Source organism: Heterodontus francisci, chromosome 1, assembly GCF_036365525.1.
Source record: "Heterodontus francisci isolate sHetFra1 chromosome 1, sHetFra1.hap1, whole genome shotgun sequence".
Lineage (NCBI taxonomy): Eukaryota > Metazoa > Chordata > Chondrichthyes > Heterodontiformes > Heterodontidae > Heterodontus > Heterodontus francisci.
Genome location: NC_090371.1, coordinates 155,146,003 through 155,160,415, shown reverse-complemented (window position 1 = coordinate 155,160,415; position 14,413 = coordinate 155,146,003).

The following is a 14,413-nucleotide window of genomic DNA, read 5'->3' as shown; positions in this document are numbered from 1 at the left end:
TACAATCAAACCCAGATCAATCAAACACTACACACAGTTTTATTGGATAACCAAAACATTGGTTAGGCCATAGTTAGAGTACTCCACATATTTTGGTTACTGACATAAAGTTTTTTAATCCATACAGTGTACAGTGTAGATTCACCCGTATGGTCTAGGGATGGGAAACAATAGCTATGAGGAGAGTCTTGGGATACTGGAACTATATCCATTGTGGTAAATGAAGTTAAAAGAAGATTTAATAGACGTAATTAAAGTTATGAAGAATTTTATAAGAGCAAATGAGAAAAGACTACTTCTTCTGGTTGGAGAATCAGTGACAAAGGATCATCAATTTAAAGTTATTACTCCATTCTGCTGTCTTGTGTATCCTCTCTCTCCATTCACTCCAACATTAGTGGTTGTGCCTTTAGCTACCTAGGCCCCAAGTTCTGGAATTCCTTTATTAAAATTCTTGGTCTCTGCAACTCCCTCTCCTCCTTTAAGGCCCTCCATAAAACCTATCTCTTTGACCGTACTTTTGTCACTGATGCTAACAATTCCTCTTTGACTTAGCATCCATTTATTTTCCCTGAGACATCTTTTCTGCATCACAAATCGGGCCTTGTCTTCATAAAGCTGTGGATGCGAAGTGAGTTCAGGTAAGTATGGGAGAGGGAAGATACAAAAAGTTGAGGGTTGAGCATGGGCTGGCAGTGGCTGAGTTTTGCTGTAGTAGCAGGAAGAGTACTCTTGAATTCCCTGGGCTCCACATCAAGGTTAGGAAGAAAAGAGAAACTTGCTGCTTTTTTAGTGACCTTCAGGCCTTCGTAGTCTTGATAATAAAGAGAAGCATGATTTCGATTTCAAAGGAAAGAAAAATTGTGAGCAATGTAAAATGGGTCACTGGTTCGCTATCACCCATTTTTACACAATTGCACAGTCAAGATCTACCCAAATGTTAAAAAGCAAAAACTTGGAAACAGGACAGTTTTTGCAAAGCCCTTTGAACAGCTGGAGGAGTTTTCAGAAACCAACTTAATATGGGGAGGAAAATTAGATGAATCTGGTTGTGGAAAGAATGTGGAATTTGGAGTTTGGACATTTAGACCCAAATACATGTGATTTTCAGACTATTTAAATTAGTAATTGGTAATTAGCACTTAATTTATTCTGTAAAGCTCTGATCTGTGCAGTGATATGTACATTTGGAAGGGAATTTAGTAGCATGGTGAGAAACTATGTTAAGACTAATAAGCAGATTATTGGAAGTGGGGTGCATATAGTCCCTTGATTCTCAATTGTATGAGTTCACAATACAGGAAGAAATGCAGCTTCCAGACCTTAGAAGCCAATGATGGATTTATAGGAACAAGAACTGGGCCAGAGAGGGGATGGTTCTAAAAGGCCTGAAAACATAACAAGTAGCGTGACCAAACAGCTATTTCACTATCTATCTCATCCCCACCACTTAGACCATCCTCTTGTATCCTGGACAGCCACTTATACCAGTCAAATGGCATCAACCATTTGTTATTGGCTAAGGCGTCAATTACAAAAATGCCGCTTACAATATATTAAATGCACCAACTATTTTGTGCAATTCATTAATTATGGACTTTGTAAAAGCCAACTTTTTATGGCTACATCCAATACATCGCACTTTGCAAAGTAAACAGGTAGATGTTAGAACCACAGAGATATAAATAGAAGCAAGCATTAAAGCAGAGTTTGACCTAATCTCATGCTAAACGTAGCAGCTGATTTCAGCTGCCCAAAGCCTCCGTTGCCTCCCATAGTTGTTAATAGTTACTGGTGTGAACAGCTGATGGAGGTTCAGGCAGCTTCCACCAGCTGTTCACACTGTAGCAACTATGGAAGGCAGTCAGTAAGTGAAGTCCCATTGCCTTTCGTCATCCACTCCTCTTCACCACCACCTCAACAGCCTCTAGAATTCCTACTACTACTGCTAGCCCTTCTTGCAGGCTTGTTGAGCACACAATTTGTAAAAAACACTTAAAATATTTTGGTTACACTGGCCACCAGGTACAGCGGAAAAATTGTATTGACACCAACGCACCCATTATATACATACCCGTATCAAATGCCTACCTAATTTATCTATCTCTGTTCATCAATTTTGGCTGGTTGTATCCCATTCTGATATGAAAATCATCATATTTAATCAACTATTTATTTATTTCAGATTGTACTTACAAGTTGTTATGATCTAGAATGCACTGTCTGACAGGATAGTGTAAGCAGATTCAATAGTAATTTTCAAAAGGCACTTAGACATATACTTGAAAAGGAGGGCAGTGGGAAAGAACATGAGAGTGGGACTAACTGAATAGCTCTTTCAAAAGGCTGGCACAACAAAAAGCTCAACAGTCTGAGTTTAGTCTCCCCAGTGTAGAGGAGACGACAATGTGAGCAGCAAATGCAGGATAATAAATTGAAAAAAATTCAAGTAAATCGTTGTTTCACTTGGAAGGAGTGTTTGGGACCCACATCCCATGAATGGATAAAAAAAAGTTCTCCAGTTCTGAAGAAGGGTCACTGACCTGAAACGTTAACTCTGCTTCTCTCTGCACAGATGCTGCCAGATCTGCTGAGTATTTCCAGCATTTCTTGTTTTCATTTCAGATTTCCAGCATCTGCAGTATTTTGCTTTTATTATAGAATTGTGACTAGTTGTTTTTTTTTAACAAACTCCTGCATTTTTGTGGATTTCTTTCATCTTAGCAGGCATGTACAGTGGGGTTGGGATGGGGGTGGGGGTGGGGAATGGAATGCTGGCTTGTTACCCATTCAATGTCTGGTGATCAAAATCCATTTGGGTTAATTGGATCAGGGAATAGTTCCATTGTCTCTCCAGGCAACTGTCCCTTAGCATGCAAATGTTTCCAGCCACTGCTGTGATTTCTTTAAACAAGTCATCTTTTTAGAGCAGCAACAGTTTAAAATTAATGTTCCAGATGACAAAATTAATATGCTTCATTTGTGGCAGGTGGGGTCTTCATGACATGAGCTAGGTAAGAAATTAGCAAGCAGGATCTCAAAAGTAGTAATCTCTGGATTACTCCCAGTACCACGTAGAAGTGATTTTAGAAATAGGAAGGTAGTGCAGATGAATGCATGGCTGGAAAGATGGTGCAGGAGGAAGGGCTTTAAATTCATGGGACACTGGGACCAGTTTTGGAGAAGGTGGGTCCTGTACAGGCTGGATGGGTTGCACCTGAGCAGGTCTGGGACAAATTACCTTGCAGGGCAATTTGCTAATACTCTTGGGGAGGATTTAAACGAGCTTGGCCGGTGTTGTGGGCACCAGGAGGAAATGCCAGAGAAAAATACCAAGATGCTCAGAATACTGGCAGAGATAGCTAGCACTAGAGTAGAGACTAATATGTTATTAGATAGGGTCAGAGTAAGGGAGAAAGTAATAAAGTCTAAATCAGGATTAATGTGCATGTATGTGAATGCATGGAATGTTGTTAATAAGACTGGTGAGTTACAGGTGCAGATTGACATGTGGAAATATGAAGTTGTGGTTATAACAGAGACATGGCTCAAAGAAGGGCAAGACTGGGAACTAAATATTCCTGGATACAAGGTGTTCAGGAAAGATAGGAAAGGGAAAAAGGAGAGGGGTGTTGGCATTGATTAAGGAGAACATTGCAGTGCTTCAGAAAAAGGATGCCCCAGTGGAGTCGAGTACAGAATCTATACAGCTAGAGCAAAGGAACAAAATGTGTGCAGTTACATTTCTCAGTGTTCCCTATAGGCCATCAACTAGTGGGAAGGATGTAGAGGAACAAATTTGCATGGAAATTACAGAGAGGTGCAAAAATTATAGAGCTAACGTTTCAGGTCTGTGACCTTTTATCTCGATCCACAGGTGCTGCCTGACCTGCTGAGTATTTCCAGTACTTTCTGTTTTTGTTTCAGATTTCCACAGTATTTTGCTTTTATATTATGCAAAATGATGTGGTAGTTATAAGGGGGGACTTTAATTATCCAAACATAGACTGGGATAGTAGTAGTGTAAAGGGAGGTGAGAGGCAAGAGTTCCTAGAGTGTTCAGGAAAATCTTCTACAGCAGTATGTTTCTAGTTCAATGGGATAAGAGGCACTGCTAGACCTGTTTCTTGGGAATGAGGTGAGCAAAGTGGATCAAGTGTCAGTAGGAGAACATTTAGGGGACAGTGATCATTGTATCATAAGGATTAGGCTGACTATGGAAAAGGAGAAAGAACAATCCAGACTAAGAATAATTAATTGGGGGAAAGCCAACTTTAATGCGCTAAGAAGGATCTGGGATGAATAAATTGGAGTCAAAAGTTGGCAGGAAAAACGATAGCTGAACAATGGGCTACCTTCAAAGAAGAGACAGTTCGGGCACAGTCGAGGTATATTCCCTCAAAGGGGAAAAGTTGGGTAAACAAATCCAGAGCTCCCTGGATGACAAACGAGATAGAAATTAAGATAAAGAAGAAAAGGTATGCTTATGACAGATGCCAGGTAGAGAATATTTTTGAGAACCAGACTGAATATACAAGGATCAGAGGGGAAGTGAAAAAGCAAAAAAGATAAGCAAAGAGAGAGTATGAATAGAGACTGGCAGCTAATATAAAAGGGAATTCCAAAGTTTTCTATAGACATATAAATGATAAAAGGTTGGTAAAAGGATGAATGGGGCCAATAAGGGACCATCAAGGGGATTTGCGCATGGAGGCAGAGGGCATACCTGAGGTATTAAATGAATACTTTGCACGGTCTTTACCAAGAAAGAAGATGCAACCCAGGCAATAGTAAAAGAGGAGGTAATTCAGATACGAGAAGGGTTTAAAATTGCTAAGGAGGAGGTGTTGGATAGGCTGTCTGTACTTAAAATGGATAAGGCACCAGGACAGATGCATCCAAGGATACTGAGGGATGTGAGAGTTGAAATTGCAGAGGCACGAGCCATAATTTTTCAGTCTTCCTTAGACTTGGGAGTGGTGCCAGAGGACTGGAGAATTACAAACGAGTTCAAAAAAGGGTGTAAAGATAAGCCCAGCTACTACAGGCCAGTCAGTTTAACTTCGGTGGTGGCGAAACGTCTAGAAAGATCAAATCGGGACAAAATTAATTGTCACAAGGACAAATGCGGGTTAATTAAAGAAAGCCAGCATGGATTACTTTCGGGAAAATCATGTTTAACTAACTTGCTGGAGTCTTTTGAAGAGGTACAGGGAGGGTTTTATGAGGGCAATGCTGTTGATGTGTGTACATGGACTTCCAAAAGGCATTTGATACACTACCTCACAACAGAGTTGTGAGTAAAGTTATTGCTCATGGAATAAAGGGGACAGTAGCAACATGGATATGAAATTGGCTGAGTAATAGGAAACAGCCAGTAGTGGTTAATGGAAGTTTTTCGGACTGGAAGAAGGTTTGTAGTGGAGTTCCCAAGAGATCAGTGTTGGGACCGTTGCTCTTCCTGATATTTATTAATGACCTAGACCTTGGTGTACAGGGAACAATTTCAAAATTTGTGGATGATCCGAAACTTGGAAGCCTTGTGAGTTGCGAGGAAGATAGTGTGGAATTTCAAAAGGACATAGAAAAGTTGGTGGAATGGGCAGACAAGTGGCAGATGAAGAAGATACAGAGAAGTGAAGTGATTCATTTTTGTAGGAAGAACATGGAGAGACAATATAAATAAAGGGTACAATTCTAAAGGGGGTGCAGGAGCAGAGGGACCTGGGTGTATATGCGCATGCATAAGTCATTGAAGCTAGCAGGACAGGTTGAGAGTGCAGTTAATACATCATATAGTGTCCTGGGCTTTATTAATAGGGGCATTGAGTACAAGAGCAAGGGGGTTACGCTGATCTTGTATAAGACACTATCTCAGCCTCAGCTGGAGTACTGCGTCCAGTTCTGGGTGCCACTCTTTAGGATGGATGTGATGCATTAGAGAGGGTGCAGAAAAGATTCACAAGAATGATTCCAGGAATTAGGAACTTCAGTTATGAAGACAGATTGGAGAAGTTGGGACTGTTGAAGAAGAGAAGGCTGAGAGGAGACTTGATAGAGGTATTCAAAATTATGAGGGGTTTGGTCAGAGTAGATAGGAACAAATTGTTCCGACTCGTGAAAGGACTGAGAACAAGAGAGCACAGATTTAAAGTAATAAAGAAGCAAAAGCGACATGAGTAAAAACTTTTTCACACAGCGAGTGGTTACGGTCTGGAATGCACTGCCTGAGATTGTGGTGGTTCAATTGAAGCATTCAAAAGGGAATCATACTGTGCAGGGTTAAGGGGAGAAGCCAGGGGAGTGACACTAGGTGAATTGCTCTTTTGGAGAGATGGTGCAGACACGATGGGCCAAATGGCCTCCTTCTGCGCTGTAACAATTCTGTGCTTCTGTGTTTTTGATATTCTAACCCAACTGCATCAAGGGCATTTAGGAATAGAACATGCCAGACTCCTTGTCAGAGAGATTACGGACCAGGAATCAATGTCAAAGTTGTCAGCCAAATCAACAGATGGAACCCCAGATCCCACATGAAACATCTTCCGATTCATGGGCGAAGAAAGGCACAGATTTATTTCATGTCAGGGTGATGATTTCCTTCTTGTCATGGACTACTTCGCCAAGTTTCCGATCATCAGGCAGCTACAAAATACATTATGTGCAGTGGTTGCTGATACGGTCAGTACTCTGTTCAGCCTATTTGCTGTGCCGAGAAGAATTTATCTCCGATAATGGCCACAATATGCAGGAAAACCATTCCAAGACATGTGTGCCAGGTGGGGAGTCCGTCAGATGACATCGTCGCTGGATTATCTAAAGCCCAACGACATTGCTGAACGCATGCTGTGCACCATCAAATCACTAATTTTAAAATGTAGGCAGGCGGGACAAGATCTCAAGGTTGCAATACTACACCTTCGAGCTACTCCATTGGACATGGGCTTACCTTCACCTGCAGAGTTGATGTTTGGAAGACAGGTAAGAACTCAGTAAAGGATATACTGCTGTCTAAACAAGGGAAGTCGAAAGCATCGTATGACAGTCAAACAGGACCAGAACTAGCTCAATTGCAAGTAGGACAGAAGGTCAGTGTCCTCAATCATGCACTGGGAATGTGGTATCCTGCAGAGGTTGCGAGGATATGCAACCTGCCCAGATCATACGAGGTCCAGACACCCAATGGTGCGATTCTCAGACGGAACCAAAGTCAACTCAGAGAGCTGTACAACAACACTACATGTGACAACCCTGTGTCATTGCGGACATGTTCAAAGACAAAGTCAGAAGATGAAAGTACAGAGGCTATGAGCACAGTCGAAGAACATGCTTACCACAGTTCTGAGTCATCAGAGTCTCAGAGGAGTTGTCAAGACGAGCTCAGCTTTGGGAAGAGCTTTACAATAACAAGATCAGGATGAATAAGCAAACCTCTTCTACATTTTAGAGAGTGTTAAACTTACTTACTTGTAAATAATGTTTTGTTTTAATCATATTAGTCTGAACCGCACATCACTGTATATTGTACTTATGTTTTTATCTTTGGGAAAAAGATGGAATGTTGTCAGACGACCTTAAGAGTGGTCCACCTTAAGAAGCTGTAAGTGGAGAAAGTGATGTCACATCACACATGACCAGGGAGTTGTGGGTGTAGCCTGACAGAGTGAGATGTGTTTAAATGTGGCTTGTAACTGTTTATATATATATATATAATGTGTGTGTGTTCTAGTTAAAATATAATAAAAACCCACATTTTCTTTGGCTATTACTTGTAGTTCGATGAGTCTTACAATAGTTCACATATCAAAGGAACAAGTAATATTCCAGGCACCTCTGGAGGTTATAAAGGAAGCAAGGCCCTGCTGTTAAAATCCTGAAAATTTGTCTCTCGCCCATAGCCCACAGAAATAACAGTTCGGCCATTGGAGGGGAAGTGTAAGGTAAGGCTGAGGAGGCCCAAAGACACCTTGCGGAACCCAGAGAACTCCTGCTCCTCCGAAACTACAAAGCTTCCACAAAAAAGTAAATTAACTTACCTGCCGTCGCATGCCGATTTTACGGCCTTCGTTCAGCCTTTGCATGCCTTCAGAACTCCAAGGCGAGAACCTGGTGGGGAGCGGGGAGTAATAAAAATTTCAGGGCGGGAAGGGTGGAGGAGTGGAGAAATCAATTTTTATTGGATGTGGAGATGGGAAGGGGTTGAAGGGCGAAAGATTGAAGTTTGGGGGGGGAATGTTCGGGTATTTGAAAAATCAAATGATGGTCATTTTGTGCAATGAAATGACCATTGGGGGGGTTGGGGAAGGGCCTTCATCACTTCATTTTATATTTAATAATAATCAGTAATGTTTTCCCTTTAAAAATTAAAATTAATTGTATGGGCTTAAAGCCCTTTAAAAACGGCACCGGCGCCTGCGCAGTGGCGCCGGCCGCCGTTGCCAGGGACGCGGCAGCTTCCACCTGTACGTCATTGGTTTTTCCACTCCCGAGATTTAAATGAGCCCCCGCGCGTAATATCGCACGGTCTCGGCGGCCGCCGCTGAATGCCGGCACGCCGCTGTGTTTAAAGGGCACCGCTGCAGGGCGTGGCACCCGAATAAAATTCAGCCCTTTTTGTGAGACATTCTTGTCATGGGGAACCCAAAATATTACTCCCTTAGTGAATCGAACACTATCCACCTACCTGCATAAATCTCACTTTTGTTAACACTTGTGTGTGTCAATACCTTGCTCTCTCGGGTCATAGTTTTTAAAATTTACTTATTAACAGTTTTCACCTCTCTTCACTGCTCTATTGTATCTGGCTCTATTGTTTCTGAACATTCCATTGGAAACACACCTCTAGGTCTCCATCAGTAATACTACTCTCAGCAGTTTCCCTTTCTTGTTGTATTTCTCCCATTGCCCCCACTCGTTTTAAATCTTTCGAAAAATCCCAAGTGTTTGTTTTGATGTTATTTCTATCTAGTGTCCTTGTTAACTTTTTATTCCCCTCAGATACTTTGTTTTACTTTTTAATTTCCATGAGCTATTACTTAATTTGGCTTATCTGAGGGCAACCTCTTTGTTATCTACTTCCCTTCTTCTTACGCAGTCCCTCAGGATCGGTGATGACAGGCTTGCACTCTGGTTCAATGGGCTCTGAGATGGCTGATAAGTCCAATGCGTGATCTGCAGTCACTGCAACATGAGGGGCAGGTGGTACTTGAAGGGTCAAGGAAATGAGTAGTTTGGAGGTTTGTGCGCTCCCTCCAATGCCTCAATTTCACCTCCGCCTGTTCCCGACAAAGTCCCTCGAGGTGTACGATGCCTTCCCGATTGAGGTTGCTCCATGTCGGACAGTCGCGAGCCAGGGACTCCCACGAGTCAACGGGGATGTTTGTTCCCTTCAGGAATGTTTTGAGGATATCTTCAAAGCGTTTCCGCTGTCCTCCTGGGAGTCTCCTGCTGCGATCAAGACTGAGTAGAACAGCTGCTTCTGGAGTCTGGTGTCAGGCATGCAAACGAAATGTCCTGCCCAGTGGAACTGGTTTTGGGTGATTAGCACCCTGATGCTGGGCAGGTTGGCTTGGGAGAGGACGCTGCTGTTGGACTGCCTTTCCCGCCACTGGATTTGGAGGATCTTGCAGAGACACCTCTGGTGGCACTTTTCTAGTGTTTTGAGATGCCTGCCCCTAGGATGTCCACGTATCTAAAGCATATAGGAGTGCAGGGATCACTGCCGCCCAGTAAACTACGATCTTAGTTTTGGGTTTGAGATCTTGATCCTCAAATACTCTCTTCCTCCATCAGCCGAAGGCTGAACTGGCACATTAGAGGTGATGATGAACCATGTCGTCTATGTCTGCCTTCGCCAAGGGGAGGTTCCCAAGGTATGGAAAATGGTGCACATTTTCCAAGATTTCAACATTGATCTTGATTGATGGGGGGAGGTGTTGTACTGTGGGAACTGGTTGGAAGAGGACCTTTGTTTTCTGAGTGTTTAATGAAAGATCCATTTTCTCATTTGGTTTGGAGAAAGAGTCAACAATGATCTGGAGCTCAGTTTCAGCCTGAACGCACATAGAGGTATCATCTGCATACTGAAGCTTGACAACTGAGGTTGGAGTGCTTCCCACAGGTGCTCTCTCCTGCATCGCTTCAACCTTAACCTCTCCAGTGCTATTTCATTGAATCTACTTCCACCTCGGTTGTACTTTAAGGCAATACTAAAGTTAGTAACCTGTGTTTCTTGTTTCTTACCCAGTTTGTTACCTGAAAGCTGAAGGTTTGTGCTGTGCAGGAGGTTTTGGAGAATTGAGCTCTTCATTTGAAAGTTGCTTAGTTATGCTGAAACTTTTGCTTTAAATATAGGATTGTGGGACCCCTCCTGGAGTGGCACTGTCCCATTATAATCTAATTATTTATATATGCAACAAAATTCACAGCTCCTGATGGACTCTGTGGTCCTTTTGATGTATTTCTGATGGCGTATTAATCCTTTGGTGTCTGTACATCTAATGATTGTCAGTATTGTTGATTTTTAAAAAATTTCACAGGAGCCTTCTAGAACAGCTACCGCTGCTCCACTGGCTCCACTGCATTGATTTTGTTATATTTTATTTAAAGCCTTCACAACTCCTAATGATACACTTGATCTTTCTCTGCTTGTATGTATACATTTTTGGCATCTGTGCATCTGATGCTTGCGGATATTTTTTAAAATATGCAGTACTACTCAGCTAACTTCTACTTGACAATTCTGAGTGAACTAACATTGTCCTAAATATCCCTGAGCTAGGGAGGGAAAAATAAGTCAGTCTTCCTGCCCCTCATTGCTGACAGTGCCCTTTACTGGAAAATGTATTGGGTAAATTTTTTTATCTTCACTATCTGGACAGTAAATCTCCCTCAGTGGTGTACTGAGGGGCTGGTTAGCTCAGTTGCCTAGCATGAGGTTCAGATCCCGTTCCAGCTGAGGTAGGCTTGTGGACATGCCACTTTTCCCTACCCCTGTTGCAAAATACAGGTTTTAGTCTGTGATGCCAACACAACTGAAGCAGTAGCACTGAAATGTCAGCGTGGATTTTGTGTACATGTCTCCAGCGTAGAACTTGAACCCACAACTTTCTGGCTCAGAGGTAAAACAGCTACCACTGAGCCACAACTAATATCTATAAAACAGCTGCCATTAATAATCAATGAAAACAAATATTAATGTGCTCTTTCCAAACTAGCTATTTTAAAAAGTATACTGATTTACTCTTTTACTATTTATTTTCCTCAAGCTTTAAAAATTATCAAGGATAAAATCTTTATTTATTTATTTAAATGGAAGCAATAGGCTAGGCAATCATCTCCCCGCACATTTGAAATAGTACAAAAGCGTAGAAAAATGTCAAATAATCAAATAATGGGTCAACAGAAATAAAAATCAGGAGAAATGTAAAACAGGCTGCTGACTCGCTTTTACCTGTTTTATATTATTGCACAAAATCAAGATCTACCCCAATTGCGCAAAAACTTTGGACAGTATTGTCAATCTTCTTTGTGGAGATTGCAGGGGAAAAATTTGTTCACGTGCTTCTATGCAGACTTGCATCGATTCCTTGGAGGCAGACAGTGCCGCTGTCCTCTACCTGTGTGGCCTGTGGAGTTTTCCTCATTGTTGCCATTGCCGAACACTGCGCGCACCTTCAGATAGCAGATCAAGTGCTATCTGGCCCCGGGGAATCGACATAGTCTGCATAACACCACTTGAACAAATTCTCATCGACCTGAAACTTTGGGATGGATTTTAAGAGCCCGCAATCGCTCTCGGCGGTGAGCTCAAAAAATGGTGGCCCGCATGTGCGGATCGCATGCCTTAGAACGCCACGATCTCCCATGCGGTGGCTCATTTAAATGGCCGGGGCGGCCCCCCACCCCCCTGACAATCATGTAGAGGGGGCAGGTTGTCTGAAGTCAGCAATTTAAATTTTTAAAGATACACCCCCCCCCCAGAACATCTATCAAATAAAATTCTAACGCCCCTTTCCCACCCCTAATAACAATAACATTAACTATTTGCCCTTTGCCCCCCAAAATACTTAACTTTTAAATCTGACCTTCCCCCCGCAGACTGCACAAAGTTTAAAGTTCACCCCTTCCCACCATCCCCTACACTCACTATGTTTATTTGACCCCGTCCGCCCCACCCCCCCGTGCTGGAAAACTTAACTCCTCCCCCTTCCCCACGAGGGCTTTCCCCAGATGGGGAACTGAAGGCACGGGAGTGCTGGCCTCTGCACTGAGGATCACGGTGAGCCCAGAAGATTCAAAGTAAGTTCATTCAAATTTATCCCTCATTAATTCATATATTGAAATTGATGTCCCATCGCCCAGCGGCGGGGTGCCGCCACGGAGTCTCGCCGCCACCTGGAGGATCGGGCTGGGCCCTCCTGGCATCGAGCTCCATGACGGGCCTCTGCCGCAACCATCTTCAGCTACCCCCCCCACCCCCACACCGGCATGGAGCCCGACGTCATGGGCTTGTTAAAATCCAGCCCGTTAACTCTCTTTCTAACTCCACAGATGCTGCCTGACTTGCTGAGTATTGCCAGCACGTTGTTTTTGTTTCTTCCTCCTGCATTGTTTCAATTTTTCCACGCTAGAAATGTAACCTGACAATTGTTAAGATCATGTCCCTATACTCCCACCAGAGGAAGAGATGAGCAGTATAATTTTCCAAAACTGCAATAAGAGGTGCTTGAGTTAGGAGATTCACCTACTAATCATCAGTCTCTTCAATTTCAATAAAGAGCAATTTGTTGATGAGACATCATGCAGTGTCACAACTAATTTGCTGTGGTATTGGGGGTATTTAATTCAGCTTAAGGATATTCACTGCACCGTAAATTAATGCGCTGCTATTTATGAATTATGGATTTGTCTTCTTTATAGTATTTCCAGTAAACAAGTTATGTGAAAGCCAGTGCTAGTCTTTATTACTGCACCAATGGTGTGATCAAGTAGTTATAGCCCTGAGCATCTCAACTCCCTGTATGACATTCATTCACACTAATGTAGCAATGTTATTTTTCTGGAGTAAAATGTATTACACTGAAAACAATACAGAAAATTGAGTTGCAGAAATAAAGCAAACTGCTATCATATATTTGCTGTCATTTCTAAAAAAGCACTGTGCATGCACTATGGGAACAAACTGGCAAATTGCCATTCTGCACATGTGATGTGTCTGTTCTAATAAAATCAGAAATGCGTCGATTTTTCAACATCTTCCATTATTTCTATTTAAAAAGATAGAAAAACTGATCTTTTGATACCATTATCCCATCATCAAAATTGACATTAAATCTCTTATTTATCGAGAAGATTTGTGAATCTTCCACTAAAATTAAAGCACACAGGAGGATCCTCATAGAAATGCAGAGTATGTGCGTAAAAATTAAAGTACATTTACTTATGTGAATATTTTCGAGGAGGGGCTGCGATTGCTCTCTCATTCCCCCACTGTCCCCCTCCTGCTGCCCCCACTCCCTCCTCACCATCCCCCCTGCCTGCCCCCCCAACTCCGGCACAGTTATATTTGCATTTTTCCCAGAACAAAATCTGTTGCTGATATAAATTTTTTGTCAGATCAAGGGCTTTTTCATGACAATTAATCACTACCTCACAACTGTGCTATGCATAACAATAAGTTGAGAATAAGAATTTCCAACTGGATTTGCTAAATTACTGCAAGAGTTTTTTCTTCATTCATGGGATGGGGCATCGTTGGCTTGGCCAGCATTTATTGCCCATCTCTAATTGCCCTTGAGAAGGTGGAGATGAACTGTCTTCTTGAGCCACTGCAGTCCTTGGCGTGTAGGCACACCAACAGTCCTGTTTGGAAGGGAATTCCAGGATTTTGACCCAGCAATAGTGAAGTTTCTCAGTTTTCAGCTCATTTTGATTCTATTATCATTCTGTACCATGCTGAATTTCTATCTATTTGCTCTACAGCACCCTCTTTCATGTTATAAAATACGCCATAGAGTTAGACCAGAGGGGATTAACCACAAACTAAAGTACAAACCTGGCAGCAGGAAAGACTGGTCTCATCAAATTTTACAAAGAAAGCTTCTCCCCTTCATTTGAATAGGATTTCTATGCATGACAAAAAGCGTGCTGAGAGCCTGGTCAGGAATGCTATGAACTGGATGGTGGAAAATCTGGGCAGGAAGCAGCTTTCAAGGGCTGCTACTGGTCGTTAAGCGGGCCAAAACAACTCTCTAATGACAGTGGCGCAGTGGTTAGCACCGCAGCCTCACAGCTCCAGGGACCTGGGTTCGATTCCGGGTACTGCCTGTGTGGAGTTTGCAAGTTCTCCCTGTGTCTGCGTGGGTTTTCTCCGGGTGCTCCGGTTTCCTCCCACAAGCCAAAAGACTTGCAG